General features: G+C 42.0%; 1 long non-coding RNA gene across 1 annotated transcript; it reads left to right on the top strand.

Annotated features, from left to right (window-relative positions):
• The first annotated feature begins 5956 nt into the window (after positions 1-5956).
• On the top strand, positions 5957-7156 carry LOC117643597. The gene is made up of 3 exons (XR_004587626.1): positions 5957-6147; positions 6407-6538; positions 6808-7156. It is a non-coding gene; the product is annotated as an uncharacterized LOC117643597 (long non-coding RNA).
• The last annotated feature ends 1128 nt before the right edge of the window (positions 7157-8284 follow it).

An 8284-nucleotide genomic window follows, 5' to 3' on the forward strand; every position in this document is an offset into this window, starting at 1 on the left:
GAGTATGGCCCCTCTTTCGCTTCAAGTACAGGGTCCTTGAACAATCGAAGCGGATGTGATCGGTGCTCAGGTATAGTTTTGGAGGGCGTCTGAAATATAGGGTACACCGAAATTTCGGCAAACAGGAAAAATCTTTTATTTTGAGTTCTAGGAAGTTTCTATTTGAGGCTCCCCACGTATGAATCACCATCGAAGTACCGTTGGGGCCTTGAAGCGTGACCCCTTTACAATGTAACCACGTGGCGTAAGTTGCTTTTACTTTGTCCAGTGATAGTTAGGGACGTATTTCTTGCGTAACAGGCACTTGGGGTGATTCGTAACAGACCCGTATAAAGACAAGAATTTAAGTAGTTTTTGCAATTAAATGCTTGAATTATTTCTCGAATCATCTGCTGCCTTATTCCAATTCATTTGCACAGCTCGAAATGCATTTTAAAGCGAGTTATTCTATTCTTTCCTCTAAAATTGAAAAAAAGTGAGGTTAGGATTGACATAGCCGATCAGTTAATGCTGAGGCGGTCAACGGCAGCTTGTAATGTAGAATTTTAGACGTCTGCAGGACACCCGAAGAACAAATGCTAGAGGAGATAACATTCCCGACGATGTTTCATTTAATGTGTAGGATGTTATGAAAAGCCCCATGGCTGTTACAAATCACCCCATGCTGGGGTGATTCGTAACAGCATGCAAGGGTTGGGAAAACGTCTTAGATTTCAAAGATTACGGACTCCAGATTGATCCAATGGAGCTGCACAGCCTAGATGAAGGGCCAGACTGCTCAATTGGCACAAGTTTGACACCGATATGCAGAATGTTCTTAATTTTGCATAGAGAATTCCGAAATCTGTTACAAATCGCCCCATACTCCCTTACGTTCCCCCCGGGGGCTGCCATCGCTTTCTTGTGGAAGATGATGCCAGCCGCTAAAGGACGGACACACCACTCGGTCAGAGTCTGGTGGTTGACACAGTGACTGCTGTCGAGCGGTGTTAGTTAAGTCGCTTGTATTATGACCACTCCCTTTGCTTGATATGTCTGCTTTTCTGCCGACTGGCTCGACAACGGAATAGCACTCAAAAGTTGCGTTTTTTAATGCTGATTTCAGATGTGTCCTCGTTTTTGCGATCAGACAAAGCCTTCATGACCCTCCTGGCCGTTTTATGCAAAAAAGCGGTGTTCTTCATGTTTTACAGTGTTTAGGCTCCCGGATAGCCTCCACGTCGTCGGTCAAGGTAGGTGACAGTTGAGTTGTCTTCAGTAACATAAAAGACAACACTCTGAGCCTTGAGGGGTCGTGGGTCACCCCTCTAATGTGCTAAAGACCTGAAAAACTGAATTTTTTAAGTCAAAATTCACTCGAATTTTAACATTTTTTCACCGTTTTTCAACTTTTACGAGAGCACACGGGCCCGAGGCCATAACTAACGTAGATCGAAAGGTATCATGGGTATAAGAAAAGTCACTCAGCCCCTGACCGGGCCCGGAGAGGCGCTGGGGGGAGCGAGAGAGGCGGTGCGAAAATGTCCAAAATGACCGAAATCAGCTGATTGGGCCGCCTGGGACGGCCTGTGTGATAATGAGAGCGTGTCGCCGCACCGGTCACGACGCTTCGCCCGCTGCCCGCCCAGCCAGCCCGCTAGTCAGCCGGCGCTGCGTAAGACAGCGAGAGGGACAGAGCGACGGGAGCCGTCCAAACCGCGATGCAGGGCGGGCAGGCAGCAAGCGATTCCGAAGAATCCGTCGCTGCCTCTCTCGCACCCCGGAGGCAGAGCGACGAAGGAGGGGTAGTGGCGTGTGTTGAGTTGCCTAGCCACAGCAAGGCAAGGCGTCTGTCGTGCATACGTGGACTTCCAATAATATCATGCGAGAAAATGGTAACTCATGGGACTAAAGTACCTTTTTTATGCCTTTGTTGTTGTTGTTGTTTGAGGACCGCAGTTCAAACTCTTTTAAAATTTTGGCCACTTCCACAGCAAGCCAATTCTAAAGGAACAGCATTTTACCAATTCTACAGCAAGTGCGTGTGTCGCCCTCGTAGACGCTGGAGGGCAAAACCGGCAAACTCACGGTCCATGGTCGCGGGATCAAGCCAAGTGGCCGCGACGCCGAGAAACCCCCTGCGGAACTTCGACCACCCGTGCGTTCAGGCAAGACATACTCAATGTCGGATAGCGCCTTCTTCAAATAGCATTTTGTGCTGTGTAAATGTACTGGAGTAGCGGAAGGGGTCACGCTTCAAGGCCCCAGCGGAACCTCGATGGTGATTCATACCTGGGGAACCTCAGCCAGAAACTTCTTAGAACTCAAAATCTAAGATTTGCCTGTTTTCGGTGTACCCTATAGTTCAGTCAGACTCCCTCCAAAGCTATACCTGAGCACCGATCACATCCGCTTCGATTGTTAAGGGACCCTCTACTTGAAGTGAAAGAGGGGCCATACTCAGATTTTCCTCTGCTCCCTCCATTTAATTAATAAACGCATTTGTTACGAATCGCCCCTGTTACGAATCGCCCCACTTTTCCTTACATTAACCACTTTGTTTTAAAAATCATCCTAGAAGAACCCTTTTTCCCATTGATAATAAGTGTTTTTCCCACGATTAAGTGAAAGGACTCTGTAACAGTAGGAACTTCGTCAAAATTTGACCAAAAAATGATGTCAATGGCGCTACCGTAGAACGGGGTAATATGAGACAAATTTCGAGGTTTTTTGTAAATTTCCCCCTTTTAATTTCAACTTGAGGTGCTGAGGTGTTCATCACTTGTTCATTAACCATTTAGCTACACTCCCTCCAAATTTCAGATTTTTAGGTGCAGTAGGGACCTTTCAATAACCCTCGGAATGCCGTCCCATATTTCCCTGCAATGTGGGGTAATATGAGACAAAAGAGAAAAATGGTAAAGAAGTATGGAAAATTAACTCATTTAGGCGGGTTTGGAGCTTTTTAAGTTCTTTTCATTCATTTTTAAGATGATTGGGGACCATAATGAAGAAGAGATAAAATTTGGAGGGAAGAAAAATGGGTGTCACTAAAGAGAGCTGAAAAATTTCTAAGAAGTCATGAGTTGTGCCTGTCACATGAAAATACTAATCGAAGAGCATACATGCCGGTCAGGTAGTAAAACCAATTCGTGTTAAAATCATTATTACTTGAAATTAATAACAGTGGAGTATGTTTGGCCTCATGTTTGAAACGAAAAGAGGTGTCTCTATTTTCCGTGCAAGGTAACAAAATTGTACTCCATCTGGAACAGGCGGCCCGGGAGTAGACATAACAGAACCAAATTTTGTCCTGATTATGTTGACATGATTGTCTACAGATTTAAACCTCGTTCGGACGAGAACCCGAGTTCCAACCGAGGTTTCTGGGGAGGTTTTTACGAACTTTATAAAACTTGTCAGAATTTAGAGGATTTTCTTTTGGTTCTTAATAATCCTGGCGAGTCTCCGATTGCCTTCGTGCGTTTCCTGTGAGCTGCCAAGGCCTCCTAGATCACGAAAAAAAATTCACGATGGTCTTCTGAACAACTGCTTGAGAGCAACACGACAAAAACCAAAAAAAGGGCGCTTTGTCCCGATTTTCCTTCATGTCTCATATTACCCCGTTCTACGGTACTGCCCCTTAACATAAGTTCACATGGGACAAGCACGGACGTTCCGTCCACCGTTCTTCTGCATTGCATGTGCCAACTTTTTTTTCACAGTGGACGTCGTGCGAAAATACGATGTTGTGTTTTTAGTATAGTGCGCTTTTTATCACCTTTCCCAGAAACACGACGATTTGTCACGACGTCCTCCATGCCTGGCCAAAAGTATAACAGGTTATGGTGTTTGCAGTGAGTCCATTTGGATGGTTATCCTATGAAGCGTTAGTTAGGAGTGTGATACACCGTCATTTCACCTTCAAGAGGACTCTTCACTCCACATTGATCCTCTATGATTTCTGAAAGTCTCAGATTGACCTTGTCAACGGACAGGGAAAGGAGAAGGGTGCGTGTAAACACTGTTCGAAATTTTTTCGTAAATTTACAAAGATTTCACTGGAAATTTTTATAAACGAGAGCTTTGTAAAACGTAGTTTTACAAAGTTTTACAAAGTTTTACAGTCAAGTGTGCTTGACAAGCATACATCTATAGATGTGTACTTGGGCAAGCATGCATCTATAGCTGTGTACTTGGAGAAGCTTGCATTCATCTCACCCATTTAAAAGCATACAGCCAGATGCATGCTTGCCCAAGTACACATCTATAGATGCATGCTTACCCAAGTACACTTCTATAGATGTATGCTTGACAAGCACACTCCTATAGATGCATGCTTCCAAGCATACTCCCACAGCTGTGTACTAAGCACACATTTGATTTTGTAGTGTACTTGGTAACTTCCGCATGACGTGATCCACATTCAGAGAGACTGAGACTGTCACTGAAACAATCAGAAAAATTGACGACAAATTAGCTGCTGTTAGCTGCTTTAGCTGCTCAATGTCAGGTAGAGATGATGGAATGCACACGTTGGGTGAAGGTACTTAAGAACGCCAGTCAGCATTGTTGTCAACTTGGTTGTCTATGGTAATAATCAAATCAATAGTGTGTTTTTTTTTTAAATAAAACAGTTGTGCTTTATGTACTTTACTCCATTAATCCACAAATGTTGAATAATACCACACAATAATAGTGCATATTGAAAATCAACGTTAAAAATATGTTGAAACATATTAAAACCAGTACCATAATCCATTTTACTAACTTGAATTGGAATTTCATGTCTGGGTTGTTTAGCTCAGCCTTGAGTGTTAGCTCTGCCTAGTTACTACCTGGTTACCTAGTTACTACCTCGATTTTCGGGGGCCTGTTGTAGGTGTCATTCTAAACGCAACCCTGCAGAGGAACGAGAGGCAGTTGCAAACTTGTCAGCTTCACGTCTAACAGTCAATGGGGCAGTCTAAGCGAGGAAAGACAGACATTTAGAATCTGGCCCCCTGGTCTTAAGATATAGACCCACAAACAGAAATGATCCATATTTGGTACCCCGATCCATGTTCGGAACTTTACCCTAAAGGCCGTAAATTTACCACCTTTCACAGCTGTGTCGCATTAAATGTTCACTCCAAACGGAACATTCAAGGCACAACTGTGGAAGGTGGTAAATTTATTGCCTTCAAAGGGTGGTAATTTTAGTACACTCTAAATGTCTTACAATGAAATTTGACCTATGTTATTCGTATGTTACAGTGAATACGGCGCAAGCATACACTGTGGCAAAAACCTACGGAAAATTCTGTAAGCAGATTGTGGGAATTCTCCGTAGCCCCCTTATCAATATTCTCCGTAGGCTCTTACAGTATTTTCCGTAGGACCGCACAGTGTTCTCCGTAGGACCTTACAGTGATCTCCGTCGGACTATACAGTCTTCCAGGTCCTACGGAGAAGACTGTGCGGACTTACAGAGAATACTGTACGGCCCTACGGAGAATTCTGTAAGAGCCTACGGAGAATATTGATAAGAGGGCTACGGAGAATCCTGGCAAAAAAATTAACAGAATTTTCCGTACCTTTTTGCCACAGTGTAATACGAAGCAATATTCCTTCGTAATACGAATCTTTTTAGCTTTTTCATTGTAAGATACACTCTCAGACTCGTATTGACTTTTTTTGTCAATTGTGTTACAAAGAAATGAAAACGTCAATGACTATTGACAGTATTGTCCTTTCACTATTGACAATTTAGGTATTTTCCCCTAGTGACTTTTTTTATGTACTATTTTGTCCTTAGACTATTGACTAAAATTTTCTATTTTATATCGACTATTTCCTTTGTACGCTATTTAGAAATTTGTTCTTACTATTGACAATTTTCTCCATAAACTACTTAGAAATTTGTTCGCCCGCGACTAGCAACGGTATGCCAGGCGCGAGAATTGTCGGCTGGTCCCAGAAAGAGCCCCTGAGAAGTGCAGGGTAGGCAAGCCCGCAACGCTGCGGTGTGTTGCGGCGCGGCCTACCCACGACTTCACAGGGGCCAAAGGCCCTCGGGTCATGCTGCACTTGGACCGAAGCTAGGTAAACGCCACAAATCAGTGAACTTAGCTCCCTTATTCCAAAGTGTGAGCATCTAGCCTGGGAGGCACTCGTGTCTTCATTCAAGTGAGTCATCTTTGGCCCTAAAATTATGTTTGTGCAACTGCTTGTTTCGTTCATGCACTGATTATTCTGTCTTCGTTTCGTCCACCCTGTACATAATCGGTGTCCTCTTTGCGATGTTATGCTTGACTTCGTTCAACTACGCCTCTTTTACCTATTTTTCGATCGCACTAACCCTACTTCATAAGCAAGACTCGCTTGTTTAGGTTTATTTTCGACCGCAGCAGTACTGTTCTAATCATTTTGATGTTTTTGGTTCCAGGGCTCGACTGGGGAGGCCAGTCTCAAGGTGCTCACTAAGAGAGACGTTTGTTTGGGACACAGCTGACAGTTCACTATTTACGGTGCCAACCAGAGGTCAACGAGCTTTAGTCTAATCAACCTCAGATAAAAGGTAAGAGAAGATTGTTGTCATGTGTCAGTAGGAGGTAACAATCATTTTTCGATTAATTTGCCACACCTTCTCACAGTGTGTCATTTGTAGTGATTGTAATGCTATCATATTTATCTATTTACCGTATTAATTTGTCGAGTATCCTGAATCTTAAAACGGCTCCTTAAAAAAATTTCAACTTTTATAGTAACAATTTTATTTATTTTTATCGACAGTTACTGGATATTCACAAACGTATTTAACTGAAGCATGACTTTGCTTGTTTTTAGGGCGACTCTCAACAAAAGGTGGAATCAAGACGGCAAGCTGCCTCCAGCTCCATATCTCAGTCGCAGTTCAGCTCTCACAGCAAGACTTGGTAATAAGAAAGGCACTCTGTTCTCAGTTCTGTATGGCTTCGATGAAACTGTTATTTAATTGAAAGAAAAATTTAGAGGACTGGACTTTAAATTCTTTTTATTACTGGAACTGTTTCACACCTACTTGGATCACGAGAAAAACCTGATCAATTCAACAAATTGTTCTACACTCATCAGTAATAAAATTCTAATATATTGAAGTCTTTTGATACACTTTCATTACATGCACAATTTAACACTAAAAAGGGACAGAAACAATCAAGAGATCACCATATTGTGGTAATGGTGAAAAGTTCTGGTTTCACTTGTCAAGATTGATTAAAAAGTAATGGAAGACATATCGCAAATCATTTTCTTGAAACACAAAAATAAAATCAGTTCAAGACATTAAACTAGCTGATGCTTAAAATCAATGTAGAAAATATTACTTACTAAAAAACACACATATAGATTAAAAAGGCCATTAAGAAAAATATTGGTTTCCATACAAAACCTTATACTTAAAACATTTGATTTCTTATTAATACCAGTGCTCCCTTTGCATTAGACAACCATAAACGAGCAAAAATATTACTTACTAAAACATATTCATTAAAAAGACCTCTAAGAAACAACTTGGCTTACATCAAAGAACTTATACTTTAAACATTTGATTTCTTATAAGTAATGGTGCCCACTTTTGCATAAGACAACTGAAAACAGTGTAATACAATAAAAAAGTAACTTTCTTTGGCAGGATCGTGGACCAATGATGACATTTCACACACAAGAGAACTCGATCATTTTGAGATCTAGAAAATGATAGTTCTAGGAGCAATGAATGTTGTTCTCTGACCCCAAGGATTCCATGGAGCATAGGCCCCATGCTTAGCAAGGCAACCATGAGTAACGATAAAGGGTAGAGTCACAAATGTACGTGTTACTTCATAGGCACAATATCGTTCAGTAAACTCAATAGTACGCCAACGATCAAGGACAAAAAACACTTGAGCTTCAAATGAGTACACCTTTTGGATCAGAGCAAACGTTGGAGTACTAGCTTCAGTCAGCACAAAGAGTCCAGGACGATAATCTTCTCCTGCAATTTGCACAGCATCCACATCAAAAACAATATCAGTGGGTTGAAGACCTTGCCCAAGGAGAAGCTCTCTGTGGCAGCATTGTCCCACAGAAACTTCATCATATGACTGAAGCTCAATTTCTTCTGCTCTGCATGATGTTTTCAGCAAACCTGCTAGTGTACTAATTTGGAACATTTGAGCCATTGATTTGACTATGTTAATGAAATTACAGCAAACAGCTCCATATTTACAGAAAATATGATGACGACCCTCGTATCTCATGCACCAATAGCGAATGAGACTTCCAAATTTCCTTATTTCTTCAG

The sequence above is a fragment of the Thrips palmi genome, unplaced genomic scaffold (genome assembly GCF_012932325.1).
Source record: "Thrips palmi isolate BJ-2018 unplaced genomic scaffold, TpBJ-2018v1 HiC_scaffold_17, whole genome shotgun sequence".
NCBI lineage: Eukaryota > Metazoa > Arthropoda > Insecta > Thysanoptera > Thripidae > Thrips > Thrips palmi.